The sequence below is a fragment of the Carassius carassius genome, chromosome 18, assembly GCF_963082965.1.
Source record: "Carassius carassius chromosome 18, fCarCar2.1, whole genome shotgun sequence".
In the NCBI taxonomy this organism is placed as follows: Eukaryota; Metazoa; Chordata; class Actinopteri; order Cypriniformes; family Cyprinidae; genus Carassius; species Carassius carassius.
The window spans coordinates 31,505,741-31,522,160 of record NC_081772.1 but is presented as its reverse complement, the minus strand read 5'-3'; the positions used below and the strand labels follow the sequence as shown (position 1 = coordinate 31,522,160).

The 16,420-nt window shown below is 47.3% G+C and overlaps 8 non-coding genes across 8 annotated transcripts; all 8 read left to right on the top strand.

Annotated features, from left to right (window-relative positions):
• Positions 1 to 1,467: 1,467 nt before the first annotated feature.
• On the top strand, positions 1,468 to 1,549 carry trnas-aga (transfer RNA serine (anticodon AGA)). The gene has a single exon. It is a non-coding gene; the product is annotated as a tRNA-Ser (tRNA).
• Positions 1,550 to 9,756: 8,207 nt separating this feature from the next.
• On the top strand, positions 9,757 to 9,838 carry trnas-aga (transfer RNA serine (anticodon AGA)). Its single transcript has one exon. It is a non-coding gene; the product is annotated as a tRNA-Ser (tRNA).
• A 1,139-nt stretch (positions 9,839 to 10,977) lies between these two features.
• trnas-aga (transfer RNA serine (anticodon AGA)) lies at positions 10,978 to 11,059 on the top strand. Its single transcript has one exon. It is a non-coding gene; the product is annotated as a tRNA-Ser (tRNA).
• Positions 11,060 to 11,214: 155 nt separating this feature from the next.
• On the top strand, positions 11,215 to 11,286 carry trnan-guu (transfer RNA asparagine (anticodon GUU)). The gene has a single exon. It is a non-coding gene; the product is annotated as a tRNA-Asn (tRNA).
• A 391-nt stretch (positions 11,287 to 11,677) lies between these two features.
• On the top strand, positions 11,678 to 11,750 carry trnak-uuu (transfer RNA lysine (anticodon UUU)). Its single transcript has one exon. It is a non-coding gene; the product is annotated as a tRNA-Lys (tRNA).
• A 1,230-nt stretch (positions 11,751 to 12,980) lies between these two features.
• Positions 12,981 to 13,062, top strand: trnas-aga (transfer RNA serine (anticodon AGA)). Its single transcript has one exon. It is a non-coding gene; the product is annotated as a tRNA-Ser (tRNA).
• Positions 13,063 to 13,402: 340 nt separating this feature from the next.
• On the top strand, positions 13,403 to 13,484 carry trnas-uga (transfer RNA serine (anticodon UGA)). Its single transcript has one exon. It is a non-coding gene; the product is annotated as a tRNA-Ser (tRNA).
• A 1,060-nt stretch (positions 13,485 to 14,544) lies between these two features.
• trnas-aga (transfer RNA serine (anticodon AGA)) lies at positions 14,545 to 14,626 on the top strand. The gene has a single exon. It is a non-coding gene; the product is annotated as a tRNA-Ser (tRNA).
• The last annotated feature ends 1,794 nt before the right edge of the window (positions 14,627 to 16,420 follow it).

Here is a 16,420-nt window from a genome sequence, read left to right as displayed (position 1 = left end):
ATTGCTTTAGCTTTCTGTGACGTAATTGTGCCTTCTATGGTCCTTCGCTCTCTGTGCCATAACTGCTTCTAGCTTTCATCCTCGTGACACCTGCATCTCTTCTAGGCAGCTTGTTGTAAAACTGCTGCTTTATAAAAGGTGAGAAGCCAGTGCTCCATAAGAGCCCGGATAGCTCAGTCGGTAGAGCATCAAACTTTTAATCTGAGGGTCCAGGCTTCAAGTCCCTGTTCGGGCGAAGGTCTGTCTGCTTTTGGCGGAGTCACCTTGCTATCACTACGGTCCTTCTCTTCTTCTGAATCTGTACTGGAGCGGTGTTCCTTCCTGCTCCAGGGTATCAGTGCACCTCCCTTGTTTGGCACACCTGATTCTGATGGTCAGCTCGTTAGGAAAGCGGGCTCACAGAGTGAGTAGAATAAGAAAGACCTCCCATTTGTGCAGTGCTGTCGGTCCCCAGGGCCAGTACTGAAAAACCCCATTACATAGGATTAGACATGGCAGCCTGATTTCTCCTCAGTGGGACTGCTGTTTTAGCTGCTTCCAGGGCTAGCTTACAATCTCCGCTTGCTATGTTGAAAGTAGGTCAGGCAGCAGTGTTACACACAACATGGCAGAAGGTGGTCTGCTTAATTCAAGTCCCTGTTTGGGCGAAGGTCAGTCTTCTTTTTGTAGGCCTCAGCTTGCTATCACTACAGTCCATCTCTTCTGCTGACTCTGTACTAGAGCGATGTTCTTTCCTGCTCCAGGGGATCAGTGCATCTCCCTTGTTCGGCACACCTGATTCTGATGATCAGCCCTTTAGGAAAGAGTGCTCACAGAGTGAGTAGAATAAGACAGACTTCCCAATTGTGCAGTGCTGTCGGTCCCCAGGGCCAGTACTGAAAAACCCCATTACATAGGATGAGACATGGCAGCCTGATTTCTCCTCAGTGGGACTGCTGTTTTAGCCGCTTCCAGGGCTAGCTTACAATCTCGGCTTGCTAGGTTGCAAGTAGGTCAGGCAGCAGTGTTACACACAACATGGCAGAAGGTGGTCTGCTTAATTCAAGTCCCTGTTTGGGCGAAGGTCAGTCTTCTTTTTGTAGGCCTCAGCATGCTATCACTACGGTCCATCTCTTCTGCTGACTCTGTACTAGAGCGATGTTCCTTCCTGCTCCCGGGGATCAGTGCATCTCCCTTGTTCGGCAAACCAGATTCTAATGGTCAGCCCTTTAGGAAAGAGTGCTCACAGAGTGAGTAGAATAAGACAGACTTCCCAATTGTGCAGTGCTGTCGGTCCCCAGGGCCAGTACTGAAAAACCCCATTACATAGGATGAGACATGGCAGCCTGATTTCTCCTCAGTGGGACCGCTGTTTTACCCGCTTGCAGGGCTAGCTTGCAATCTCCGCTTGCTGACTGAGCTGGGTTGGTTGCAAGCAGGTCAGGCAGCAGTGTTGGACACAAACTAAGCAGAAATTGGTCTATTCCTGTAGTCGTGGCTGAGTGGTTAAGGCGATGGACTAGAAATCCGTTGGGCTCTCCCCGCGCAGGTTCGAATCCTGCCGACTACGCTGTTTGCATCCATGCATTTTTCACGGTCCTCGCACTTATTTGCGAAATGTCCAGTCCCTCTTCGATGGACAAACACGCCGCTGCTGCTTCTTGTATCCGGGCTCCAGGGGTTGTCTTTAGGTGAGCCATTGGCACGCCGTGATCGTATAGTGGTTAGTGCTCTGCGTTGTGGCCGCAGCAACCCCGGTTCGAATCCGGGTCACGCTAACCTTTTGCCGTTGAGTATACGGGAAGGTTGAGAATTTTTTACCACCTCATCTTTCTGCCTGATTTTGTTTCTGAAGCTTGGCCTGTGCAGGGCGCCACCAGACAAGGGCACTTGCTTTCTAACATTAGGCGTAGTCGTGGCCGTACCTTCCAGCGATCGGACGGCTGAACACTTCCTAACACTTCCTAACAACATTTGAATACTTCCGAACAAGGTCGCAACACTTCCTAACAAAGTCAGAACGAAAGTCCGAACACATCCTAAATTAATCCGAACAGGTCCTAACGCAAATCCGAAACTTTCGAACAGATGGGGGAAAGGAGCCAATCAATTCCTACCGAGAGGAAAGAGCCAATCAGCAAGTTGACATGCCAATCTCGCCGCTGATTGGCTGAATGAGTTTCGTGATATTCCAGCTGTTTGTAACTCACTGGACATCTGCTATGCGGAGATTCAAGGTAAGCGTTATCACAATACAAATCCGTGACATCAGTGTTAACCTATTTGTTCAAACATTAATTCATGATTTGGAATAAAGATAATTCTGATCGTTCTACGCTTGCGTAGCAAGGCAAGCTAACTTAACGTGTCGCTAACTGATGCTTGTTAAGCCTTCGATTCATAACAAGTTTTTATTTTCTATATCTTTGCAAGAATTTCATTTCATCATTCAGTATTCCAAGTATCCATTCCCTATGTTATTTCAGTCATGACTAAGTGATTCTTTACTGAATGTATTTAAATCTTTTACTATTCCAGGTATTCATTAAATCTCTAGTTTTTCCCCTTTCTTACTTTATATACAAACACAGTTTTTATAATTATACATTAAAAGCTATTTGCAATTTTTTGCAAGTAGGAACACATTTATTGCAGAAAACTATTATTATTTCATATTTCATATTAGTGAACATATTTCACCACTCAACATGTCTGCTTTTGTATACTTGATGTGAGTCTTTATATATATACTGTATATATATATATATATACTGAATATGTGTGTGTGAGTGTGTGTGTGTGTATATATAAATATAAAACTCCAATAAACTCCTTTCTACTGTTGCTATATTAACACATATTTAACCACATTGATTTGTTCCCCATTATTGTTCAGATATGACCAAAACAGGCAAATCCTCTGCTTATTGGAACGACATCTGCCACAGGTATGCCCAGGGCACCTTCCAGTTCAGTACAGGACAAAGGCCTGGAAGCAGAAAATGGAAGGAGGTCCTGGAGCGGATTGATGCCTGTCCCCTGCAAAGGGGGAATAAGGTGGACCTGTTTGGCAGGCACATAGTGTGCACTTGTGGGTTCCATAAGGTAGGTATATGATATAATATATCAAAGGCATGATAAGTCCCTGTATCATGTAATACACTATTTTATGCACCAACCCCTGATATATTCTCAGAATATATTCTCAGTACAGTTCTGCAGAGTAATTGGTGTAATTATTTAACATGAATAGTAAGACCTTCTTTTGTTCCTAATATTAATTTTCTCCCAGTCAACAGATAAGGTCTTGATTGAGTCAGGGCCTAAGGTAAAGGCAGGCGGCAGCTCAGAGGAGACCGGGACATCACAGGAAGTACATGGGGTGAAATGTTCTCTGTGTAGTGTGGTTGTGGAGGCAGAGAAGTTCTCCGAGCACCTCTCTGACCACCACGTTGAAGAGAGGTGTGACAGCTGTGGGGTCAGGGTCCAGGGTGCCGTCGGACTCCTCCAACACATTGAGTCGAGCCATTATGGGGCTCTATTGGCTCCACATGTCAGCCCTTCAAAAAATTCCACACCATCTCCTTGCCCCTCACCATCTCCATGGCTGCCTCCATTCCCACACCACTCTCCAGCTCCAAAGCCCTGACCACCACCTCCACGGTGCTCTCCATCTCCACAGCCCACTCCATCCTCACATCCAGTACCCTCACTGCAGCCTACACCATCTCTGCCTCAGGCTATTACTGACTGGGAGAGCTTTCTTCCCAGTCAGTTCAAGAGAGTCCTCCAGCCAGCAGATTGGGTGTGGATTGCCAAGTGCCACACTGAGGCAGAAGATCCAGGTGAACTGGTTTTATCCATCGATGCAGCCCAAGCCATGTCCTCCTGAGCCCGGGTGGTACTTCCGACAGAGGATGTTCTTGTGGGCACCAATGAGGATGTGGGGCATTCCTCTTAAATGCCCACAGTGTGGCCGGAAGATGCACCATTCAGGAATTTACCCGAAGGTCAGGGAGGTGATTGACATGGATAGCCGCTATTACCTTGTGGATGGGGACTATCCACGCTGCAGTGCATGCAAGTTGCCAGTATGCCCATGGAGCCAGGACATCCTTTCACAACTGGATGTGGCACACAGGACCATGTTTCCAGCGGTGCTGACCACTCAGCTAGCCCTGGACAGGAAATGTGTGACTTTCCTCAGGCCAAGGACCAGTGGTAACAGTTCCTCCTACTTCCAGTCAGCAGTAGAGGAAGCCCACAGTGAGGAGTGGGCATGACGCACCATCCAGTACCTCTCTGATTGTGAGCATCATTTGAGAAAGGTTACCCTGGTCCAATCTGCAACGGCACCTGCCTTTTCTGCACCCGCACCCTTCAGGCCACTTCCAACGATATCCTCAGCCATTTGGACGAGATGAAGGGGGTGGTTACCTCCACCTATGGCCGAATCCTGAAGATGGATTCTACAAAGAAGGTACAATACATGAAGGTTTCAGCATGAGGTTTATTTTCAGCCAGAAAGAATTTCAACATGATGAAAAATGTTGTGTTATATACATTTGTGTTATATATATATTATAATGTACCATAACAAATCAAAGAAAATGTATAATTAAGCTGGTCAGAATGTCTTTATTTTTCCTTCTTTTTGTTTTTCAGATCACCAAAAAGCTGGCTGGTGGCATTGGGGACACGGCTGCATGGATGACCAACATTGGCAATGAGCTCGGCCAGGTTCTGAACAGTGTTCTGACAACAGCTGAAGGCGCAGGACTGGAGGAGCTGTGCCAGGGCGTCGTCAAACGCTACCAGAATGCTGGCGAGCCAGAGCCTGAGGTCATCTATGTTGACCGGGATTGCTGCAGTCAGTCAGGTGAGATTTTCAAATTACTACTTTATCAAATGTGCACTGCAATATATTTTATAAAAGTTAATAGTGGTGTAAAAAAGTTCCCCTTTCCCTATTGGTGATGGTAATTAATTAGTATTATTTTTACAGCCAGTGTATTAAAAATTTTAATAAATTCTATTGACTGAAAAGTATGTTTGAAATTAAATCAAATGAATGTTTTTTCTCCTCCACAGGTGCATCTTCAGTGTTAAAACTTTTTTGGCCATGGAAGTCTATTGTAAGGCTAGATATCTTCCATTTTATGAGAAGATTCAACTGTGGCCTTACAACAGAGCACCACCCTCTCTATGGTACCTTTTGTTCAAAAGTTTCCTCCTGTATCTTTGAGTGGGATCAGGAGGATGTGAAAGAACTTAAGGCTGCCAAGAGAGGGGAGTGGAAGTGCAGCCATGGTGGAAAGGCTCCCACTGAGGCTCAGCTCATGGCCAGCATCAGCCCAGGTGAACTCGCGAAGCACTGTAGGCGGCGGACACGCAGGGCTGAGGAGATCCGGGCCATGATTTCAGGGCTGCTGGAATCAGTGTGGGAGCTAACTGACACTACAGGGTTTCGCCTGGTTAAGATGCAACAAAAACACCTCGAGTGCATCCAGGACCCTCCACATGTAGAGTTGTACACAAAGACGGGGACACTCCAGAAGGGTGGCAAAGTCCTAAACGTGCTTAGGTGCGGCAGGGGGTCATCCTCGCTGGAGAGTTTTCACCGCCACCAGTGTGCCTTCATTCCTGGTAAATTCTGAATATTAAATTGCAGTATGTTTTGTAGATTTTTACGTTGAAAAGATCACTATTGTGTCAACAACAGAACCCTGGGTGCTACCTGGATTTGGCTTGTTTTCATGGAATTTACTATCAGTCTCATTATTATGTGTTACTGTTCTATAACTGTGTCATTAAATTTGTATGTCCTCAGTTTAAAATAATTGCTGACTAAATCTGTGCATTTTCATTCTTAGGATGGAGATGCAATGCCATGCACACACAAATGTACATGTTAGAGGGGGCCTCGAGGTGGAACATGAGCCGGGCAAAAGAAGCTGTATCTGTGGTGGGGGCCTCAACCCTAAGGACATTTGATGTCTGCACAATGTCTCATTTAAACAGCATGAGCCAACGGGTCCTTGGTCGGGCTTTGATGCCAGAATTTACCCCTCCAGGAAAACCCACTGGTAAGATATCTCACAGGAAAATGCTGAGCATTGGAGTATTTCTCTCTCTCCTGTGTTTGTTTGTTTGTGTGTGTGTGTGAGTGTGTGTGTCCTCTCCCCATTAACAATGTGGTACAAATTATTGCAGGGGAGCGCATTGCAGTGGAGTACTTGTTGGCCCAGTCCAATAGAGGCGACCAGTTGATTGCACACCACAATGACATGCCTGAAGTCCCCCCAGAGGAGCCTGAAGAGGATAGTGAAATTGACACGACTGTGTGCCATGCAGCTGACCTTAGGGCTGATGACTCTCCAGTAGCTGTCGTGCAGGCCCAGGTGACAAGTCAGGTGGGTGACACTGAACCCAAATCCCCAGATGAGGAGGTCACTGAGGAAGAGGAGGATGACACTGCAAGTCCTAGCACATCAAGCCAGGTAATATTGCTATCCTGTACTATTTTTTACTTTTAAAAAAATTTATCTGGTACAGTGCAAAACGCCTATTGTCACCAATGTGTAAAGTTAAAATATATGCATGTACAATGCAAAATAATTATTACAACACCGTATATGTTTATTGGACTGTGTTTGGCATTTTTCTCAATTTCCAGAGTACACAGTGTGATTCCAGAGGTGTCTTGGGCTGGGAGGCAGTTGATGCCCTGGCAGCCTACTTGGTTGGCCTAAACCGAACGATCACTGCCTTGTCATCACAAGAGGAGGCCCACATAGTCCAGCTGTACATGGCTCTGCATGCCATGGACAAGGTACCATCAAAATATAGCCAGAGGGTTAATAAGAAGGCTTTGACAGGACCTTGGAGAGCATCCAGGAAGCAGAGTGGCTCTGCTCCAGGACAGCAGGCAGCAGAGAGGTAATTTGACTATTTGGATCATCACTAGTTTATAACCCAGTATACAGTTCAGATTATATCATCTTTCTTTTCCATAGATTGTTCATGACTCATGGGCAGGCAGCTCAGGACCCTGAAGTCCACAGGGTCTGTGAATGTGTTTGCCTAAGGCTTTTGAAAGAGTTTCAGCAAGCACGGAACAGGCCCAGGGACACACAAGGAAAAACTCTGCCAATTCCACAATCTATTGTGGTGGTATACAGCCACTTAAAACAGCTGATGGAGGACAGCAGAGAGGTTCTAAGACAGACTAACCTAGTTCTGGTCCCGATAAACACCACTACTGTCTCCTCGTGGTGAGTCTTTTATGCGATACTTTTGCACAATCACAGTAGTATATCAAGATTGTACTTATAAAGCCTTCTTGTACATGCTTTTAAAAATGATGCTACAGGAAGTAAAGACAATGGGCTTTTATTCACTTAAATTGCTAATTTAAGATGAAGAATGTTTCTCTTGCAGGCTACTAAAAAGACAGAAACGTGTAGACAGAGACATGCTTCTGCAGGGTACTGCACTGCCCAAACAAGTATATTTGGCAAAGGAGGCTCTTCCTGAAGTGGGCGAACTTCCAGCTGTTCCTGCACAGCATGGGCATGAGGCCATGGTATTTCAGGATTCAGCAAATCAGGAGGGAGAGGCCTTCATTCGTAAGCGTATCTCCAACAGGTGCCCAATGCCCACCCCTCCTCCTGGATCTTACTCTGCATTTCCCATATACCCACCAGCACCACACTTTGCATTCCCCCCTGGGTCCTACCCACCCTTTCCCAGCTACCAACCAGGTCTACCACTGCCTCATTCTACCCAATTCCATCCCCCTCCCCAATTCCAGCCACCTTCCCAATTCCAGCCCCCTCCCCAATTCCAGCCACCTTCCCAATTCCAGCCACCTCCCCAATTCCAGCCGCCTCCCCAATTCCAGCCCCCTCCCCAATTCCAGCAGCCTAATACCTTGCCATCGTAAACTTGTCCCTCTACTCAGCCCAGGCAGCGCACATGGAGAAGGCAGAAAGCTGCCCAAGAGGATGAGGAGCGAGTGGCTAGAGGTGAACCACCACGGAAACTACTAGCAAAAGATATATATCACTATATCTGCAAGCAGTGTGGGCTGGCAAAAAATAAGACAACTGGCCACACTCAGCTGAAGGGCCGGTGGTATTGTCCAGCCTCAGGCCTCTCTGTTGCACAGTGGAGGCAGAATGTACAGGGAGTTCTTTGATTTTTTTTTCATTGGTGTATATAGTAATGTATATAGTTAGGTTTTTATATAGTTGCATATGTTGTGCTGTGTGTGTGTTGTGCTGTGAACATTTTGTTTTTAGTTGCTGTTTCCAGTGTTTAATTTGCAGTGTTTGTAAAAAAAAAAAAGAAAGACACAACTCTTGTGGTGTAATAGTAACACATCCACCCTTTGGGTGGAAGATTCCAGGTGCAAGTCCTGGCAAGAGTGTGTGGTGTGTTTGTCAGATTATTATTATTAATTTTTTTATTAAAAATGAAGTCAAAAACCAATCAAACACTTTACTTAAATCCTTTGTGAGTGTTCATGAAGTTTGATGGATAATTTTTTTTCCTTTTTCTTGCTTTCCCTCCTTTCTCCTTCTCTTTTCCCTTTCTTTCCCCCTTGTAGTAGTCCCTTTTGCCCTGTTTTTGGCCGAGAGGTTAAGGCGATGGACTTGAAATCCATTGCGGTCTCCCCGCGCAGGTTCGAACTCTGCCGACTACGGGAGGGATTTGCAGTATTGCTTTAGCTTTCTGTGACGGTAATTGTGCCTTCTATGGTCCTTCGCTCTATGTGCCATAACTGCTTCTAGCTTTCATCCTCGTGACACCTGCGTCTCTTCTAGGCAGCTTGTTGTAAAACTGCTGCTTTATAAAAGGTGAGAAGCCAGTGCTCCATAAGAGCCCGGATAGCTCAGTCGGTGGAGCATCAGACTTTTAATCTGAGGGTCCAGGGTTCAAGTCCCTGTTAGGGCGAAGGTCTGTCTGCTTTTGGCGGAGTCACCTTGCCCTCACTACGGTCCATCTCTTCTTCTGAATCTGTACTGGAGCGGTGTTCCTTCCTTCTCCCGGGGATCAGTGCATCTCCCTTTTTCGGCACACATGATTCTGATGGTCAGCCCTTTAGGAAAGAGTGCTCACGGAGTGAGTAGAATAAGAAAGACCTCCCATTTGTGCAGTGCTGTCGGTCCCCAGGGCCAGTACTGAAAAACCCCATTACATAGGATTAGACATGGCAGCCTGATTTCTCCTCAGTGGGACTGCTGTTTTAGCTGCTTCCAGGGCTAGCTTACAATCTCCGCTTGCTAGGTTGCAAGTAGGTCAGGCAGCAGTGTTACACACAACATGGCAGAAGGTGGTCTGCTTAATTCAAGTCCCTGTTTGGGCGAAGGTCAGTCTTCTTTGTGTAGGCCTCAGCTTGCTATCACTACGGTCCATCTCTTCTGCTGACTCTGTACTAGAGCGATGTTCCTTCCTGCTCCCGGGGATCAGTGCATCTCCCTTGTTCGGCAATCCTGATTCTGATGGTCAGCCCTTTAGGAAAGAGTGCTCACAGAGTGAGTAGAACAAGACAGACTTCCCAATTGTGCAGTGCTGTCGGTCCCCAGGGCCAGTACTGAAAAACCCCATTACATAGGATGAGACATGGCAGCCTGATTTCTCCTCAGTGGGACCGCTGTTTTACCCGCTTGCAGGGCTAGCTTGCAATCTCCGCTTGCTGACTGAGCTGGGTTGGTTGCAAGTAGGTCAGGCAGCATTGTTGGACACAAACTGAGCAGAAATTGGTCTACTCCCGTAGTCGTGGCCGAGTGGTTAAGGCAATGGACTAGAAATCCATTGGGGTCTTCCCGCGCAGGTTAGAATCCTGCCGACTACGCTGAAGGCCATGAGGCAAAGCATCCATGCATTTTTTCACGGTCCTCGCACTTATTTGCGAAATGTCCAGTCCCTCTTCGATGGACAAACACGCCGCTGCTGCTTCTTGTATCCGGGCTCCAGGAGTTGTCTTGGGTGAGCCAGTGGCACGCCGTGATTGTATAGTGGTTAGTACTCTGTGTTGTGGCCGCAGCAACCCTGGTTCGAATCTGGGTCACGGCAACCCTTTGCCGTTGAGTATACGGGAAGGTTGAAAATTTTTTACCACCTCATCTTTCTGCGTGATTTTGTTTCTGAAGCTTGGCCTGTGCAGGGCGCCACCAGACAAGGGCGCTTGCTTTCTAACATTAGGCGTAGTCTTGAAATCCATTGGGGTCTCCCCGCGCAGGTTCGAACTCTGCCGACTACGGGAGGGATTTGCAGTATTGCTTTAGCTTTCTGTGACGGTAATTTTGCCTTCTATGGTCCTTCGGAAAGCGGGCTCACAGAGTGAGTAGAATAAGACAGACCTCCGAATTGTGCAGTGCTGTCGGTCCCCAGGCCCAGCACTGAAAAACCCCATTACATAGGATGATACATGGCAGCCTGATATCTCCTCAGTGGGACTGCTGTTTTACCCGCTTCCAGGGCTAGCTTACAATCTCGGCTTGCTAGGTTGCAAGTAGGTCAGGCAGCAGTGTTACACACAACATGGCAGAAGGTGATCTGCTTAATTCAAGTCCCTGTTTGGGCGAAGGTCAGTCTTCTTTTTGTAGGCCTCAGCTTGCTATCACTACGGTCCATCTCTTCTGCTGACTCTGTACTAGAGCGATGTTCCTTCCTGCTCCCAGGGATCAGTGCATCTCCCTTGTTCGGCAAACCTGATTCTGATGGTCAGCCCTTTAGGAAAGAGTGCTCACAGAGTGAGTAGAATAAGACAGACTTCCCAATTGTGCAGTGCTGTCGGTCCCCAGGGCCAGTACTGAAAAACCCCATTACATAGGATGAGACATGGCAGCATTATTTCTCCTCAGTGGGACCGCTGTTTTACCCGCTTGCAGGGCTAGCTTGCAATCTCCGCTTGCTGACTGAGCTGGGTTGGTTGCAAGTAGGTCAGGCAGCAGTGTTGGACACAAATTGAGCAGAAATGGGTCCACTCCCGTAGTCGTGGCCGAGTGGTTAAGGCGATGGACTAGAAATCCATTGGGGTCTCCCCGCGCAGGTTCGAATCCTGCCGACTACGCTGTTTGCTGAAGGCCATGAGGCAAAGCATCCATGCATTTTTCACGGTCCTCGCACTTATTTGCGAAATGTCCAGTCCCTCTTCGATGGACAAACACGCCGCTGCTCCTTCTTGTATCCGGGCTCCAGGGGTTGTCTTGGGTGAGCCAGTGGCACGCCGTGATAGTATAGTGGTTAGTACTCTGCGTTGTTGCCGCAGCAACCCCGGTTCGAATCCGGGTCACGGCAACCCTTTGCCGTTGAGTATACGGGAAGGTTGAACATTTTTTACCATCTCATCTTTCTGCGTGATTTTGTTTCTGAAGCCTGGCCTGTGCAGGGCGCCACCAGACAAGGGCGCTTGCTTTCTAACATTAGCCGTAGTCGTGGCCGAGAGGTTAAGGCGATGGACTTGAAATACATTGGGGTCTCCCCGCGCAGGTTCGAACTCTGCCGACTAGGGGAGGGATTTGCAGTATTGCTTTAGCTTTCTGTGAAGGTAATTGTGCCTTCTATTGTCCTTTGCTCTCTGTGCTATAACTGCTTCTAGCTTTCATCCTCGTGACACCTGCGTCTCTTCTGGGCAGCTTGTTGTAAAACTGCTGCTTTATAAAAGGTGAGAAGCCAGTTCTCCACAAGAGCCCGGATAGCTCAGTCGGTAGAGCATCAGACTTTTAATCTGAGGGTCCAGGGTTCAAGTCCCTGTTTGGGTGAAGGTCTGTCTGCTTTTGGCGGAGTCACCTTGCTATCACTACGGTCCATCTCTTCTTCTGAATCTGTACCGGAGCGGTGTTCCTTCCTGCTCCAGGGTATCAGTGCACCTCCCTTGTTTGGCACACCTGATTCTGATGGTCAGCTTGTTAGGAAAGCGCGCTCACAGAGTGAGTTGAATAAGACAGACCTCCGAATTGTGCAGTGCTGTCGGTCCCCACTCCCATCACTGAAAAACCCCATTACATAGGATGAGACATGGCAGCCTGATTTCTCCTCAGTGGGACTGCTGTTTTACCCGCTTACAGGGCTAGCTTGCAATCTCCGCTTGCTAGGTTGCAAGTAGGTCAGGCAGCAATGTGACACAACAGGGCAGAAGGTAGTCTGCTTAATTCAAGTCCCTGTTTGGGCGAAGGTCAGTCTACTTTTTGGAGGGCTCAGCTTGCTATCACTACGGGTCCATCTCTTCTGCTGACTCTGTATTAGAGCGATGTTCCTTCCTTCTCCCGGGGATCAGTGCATCTCCCTTGTTCGGCACACATGATTCTGATGGTCAGCCCTTTAGGAAAGAGTGCTCACGGAGTGAGTAGAATAAGAAAGACCTCCCATTTGTGCAATGCTGTCGGTCCCCAGGGCCAGTACTGAAAAACCCCATTACATAGGTCTAGACATGGCAGCCTGATTTCTCCTCAGTGGGACTGCTGTTTTAGCTGCTTCCAGGGCTAGCTTACAATCTCCGCTTGCTAGGTTGCAAGTAGGTAGGCAGCAGTGTTACACACAACATGGCAGAAGGTGGTCTGCTTAATTCAAGTCCCTGTTTGGGCGAAGGTCAGTCTTCTTTTTGTAGGCCTCAGCTTGCTATCACTACGGTCCATCTCTTCTGCTGACTCTGTACTAGAGCGATGTTCCTTCCTGCTCCCGGGGATCAGTGCATCTCCCTTGTTCGGTAAACCTGATTCTGATGGTCAGCCCTTTAGGAAAGAGTGCTCACAGAGTGAGCAGAATAAGACAGACTTCCCAATTGTGCAGTGCTGTCGGTCCCCAGGGCCAGTACTGAAAAACCCCATTACATAGGATGAGACATGGCAGCCTGATTTCTCCTCAGTGGGACCGCTGTTTTACCCACTTGCAGGGCTAGCTTGCAATCTCCGCTTGCTGACTGAGCTGGGTTGGTTGCAAGCAGGTCAGGCAGCAGTGTTGGACACAAACTGAGCAGAAGTTGGTCTACTCCAGTAGTCGTGGCCGAGTGTTTAAGGCGATGGACTAGAAATCCATTGGGCTCTCCCCGCGCAGGTTCGAATCCTGCCGACTACGCTGAAGGCCATGAGGCAAAGCATCCATGCATTTTTCACGGTCCTCACATTTATTTGCGAAATGTCCAGTCCCTCTTCGATGGACAAACACGCCGCTGCTGCTTCTTGTATCCGGGCTCCAGGGGTTGTCTTGGGTGAGCCAGTGGCACGCCTTGATTGTATAGTGTTTAGTACTCTGCGTTGTGGCCGCAGCAACCCCGGGTCACGGCAATCCTTTGCTGTTGAGTATACGGGAAGGTTGAAAAAATTTTACCACCTCATCTTTCTGCGTGATTTTGTTTCTGAAGCTTGGCCTGTGCAGGGCGCCACCAGACAAGGGGGCTTGCTTTCTAACATTAGGCGTAGTCGTGGCCGAGAGGTTAAGGCGATGGACTTGAAATCCATTGGGGTCTCCCCGCGCAGGTTCGAACCCTGCCGACTACGGGAGGGCTTTGCAGTATTGCTTTAGCTTTCTGTGACGGTAATTGTGCCTTCTATGGTCCTTCGCTCTCTGTGCCATAACTGCTTTTAGCTTTCATCCTCGTGACACCTGCATCTCTTCTAGGCAGCTTGTTGTAAAACTGCTGCTTTATAAAAGGTGAGAAGCCAGTGCTCCACAAGAGCCCGGATAGCTCAGTCGGTAGAGCATCAGGCTTTTAATCTGAGGGTCCAGGTTTCAAGTCCCTGTTCGTGCAAAGGTCTGTCTGCTTTTGGCGGAGTCACCTTGCTATCACTACGGTCCATCTCTTCTTCTTAATCTGTACTGGAGCGGTGTTCCTTCCTGCTCCAGGGTATCAGTGCACCTCCCTTGTTTGGCACACCTGATTCTGATGGACAGCTCGTTAGGAAAGCGGGCTCACAGAGTGAGTAGAATAAGACAGACCTCCGAATTGTGCAGTGCTGTCGGTCCCCAGGCCCAGCACTGAAAAACCCCATTACATAGGATGAGACATGGCAGCCTGATTTCTCCTCAGTGGGACTGCTGTTTTACCCGCTTCCAGTGCTAGCTTACAATCTCGGCTTGCTAGGTTGCAAGTAGGTCAGGCAGCAATGTGACACACAACAGGGCAGAAGGTAGTCTGCTTAATTCAAGTCCCTGTTTGGGCGAAGGTCAGTCTACTTTTTGGAGGGCTCAGCTTGCTATCACTACGGGTCCATCTCTTCTGCTGACTCTGTATTAGAGCGATGTTCCTTCCTTCTCCCGGGGATCAGTGCATCTCCCTTGTTCGGCACACATGATTCTGATGGTCAGCCCTTTAGGAAAGAGTGCTCACGGAGTGAGTAGAATAAGACAGACTTCCCAATTGTGCAGTGCTGTCGGTCCCCAGGGCCAGTACTGAAAAACCCCATTACATAGGATGAGACATGGCAGCCTGATTTCTCCTCAGTGGGACCCGCTTGCAGGGCTAGCTTGCAATCTCCGCTTGCTGACTGAGCTGGGTTGGTTGCAAGCAGGTCAGGCAGCAGTGTTGGACACAAACTAAGCAGAAATTGGTCTACTCCCGTAGTCGTGGCTGAGTGGTTAAGGCGATGGACTAGAAATCCATTGGGGTCTCCCCGCGCAGGTTCGAATCCTGCCGACTACGCTGTTTGCTGAAGGCCATGAGGCAAATCATCCATGCATTTTTCACGGTCCTCGCACTTATTTGCGAAATGTCCAGTCCCTCTTCGATGGAAAAACACGCCGCTGCTGCTTCTTGTATCCGGGCTCCAGGGATTGTCTTTAGGTGAGCCAGTGGCACGCCGTGATCGTATAGTGGTTAGTACTCTGCGTTGTGGCCGCAGCAACCCCGGTTTGAATCTGGGTCACGGCAACCCTTTGCCGTTGAGTATACGGGAAGGTTGAGAATTTTTTACCACCTCATCTTTCTGCCTGATTTTGTTTCTGAAGCTTGGCCTGTGCAGGGCGCCACCAGACAAGGGCGCTTGCTTTCTAACATTAGGCGTAGTCGTGGCCGTACCTTCCAGCGATCGGACGGCTGAACACTTCCTAACACTTCCTAACAACATTTGAATACTTCCGAACAAGGTCGCAACACTTCCTAACAAAGTCATCACGAAAGTCCGAACACATCCTAAATTAATCCGAACAGGTCCTAACGCAAATCCGAAACTTTCGAACAGATGAGGCAAAGGAGCCAATCAATTCCTACCGAGAGGAAAGAGCCAATCAGCAAGTTGACATGCCAATCTCGCCGCTGATTGGCTGAATGAGTTTCGTGATATTCCAGCTGTTTGTAACTCACTGGACATCTGCTATGCGGAGATTCAAGGTAAGCGTTATCACAATACAAATCCGTGACATCAGTTTTAACCTATTTGTTCAAACATTAATTCATGATTTGGAATAAAGATTATTCTGATCGTTCTACGCTTGCGTAGCAAGGCAAGCTAACTTAACGTGTCGCTAACTGATGCTTGTTAAGCCTTCGATTCATAACAAGTTTTTATTTTCTATATCTTTGCAAGAATTTCATTTCATCATTCAGTATTCCAAGTATCCATTCCCTATGTTATTTCAGTCATGACTGAGTGATTCTTTACTGAATGTATTTAAAGGGGTGGTAAAACGCGGTTTTTCGAAGGCTTGATTGTGTTTGTGGGGTGCACTGTAACAGGTGTTCATGCTTTGTTTTTTAAAAAATCGCATTATTTTTCATATATTTTACCTTTACTCTACACTGCTCTGTCCCTCCTTGTAAAACGGTCTGATGGTTTCCGGGTTCTATGAAGCCAGTCCCACAAAAATAGCAATGGGCTCAGATTGGTTAGCTGGCCCAGTGTGTTGTGATTCGCTAACCGCCTAGAGCACGTTTTTCGGTAACGTCACGCCCCTTACATTTACCAGTCGTCTGTGCTTTGGTGGTATTAGAAACAATGGCGTCAATAAAACCATACCAATTTGAGCCCGAATCGGACCCAGAAAATTTTAATGAAGATGAACGAGCAGAACCTGTTCAAGAACGGCGTTTAAATGACGTTTCAGAATGGTATGTTTTTTGTTGTTGATATCTAATACTTTTTTAGATACGCTGTAATTTAATTGTACTAATTATAATAGTTGATGTTTAATTTATAACAATAATAAGTGTTTGTCTATTAACAAAAGTGTATTCAAGAACCTTTTTTATTTAAAAAAATATATATATATTTTATTAGGTGTACATGTAATAACTGTGAAAAAATGCCAATTGAAGAGGAAAACATCTGCTGCAAAGAAATACAGAAGGTAGTGTAATAAGCTATTACCAAAATTATGCATAACGTGTTAATTCTGTATAATTATTTTTTCATATTTAAAAGATGAACATAGGTTAATTGTACAGTATGTTCTCATTGTCTTACATTACCGTTTAGGTTGTAAAACGAATGATGGAGGT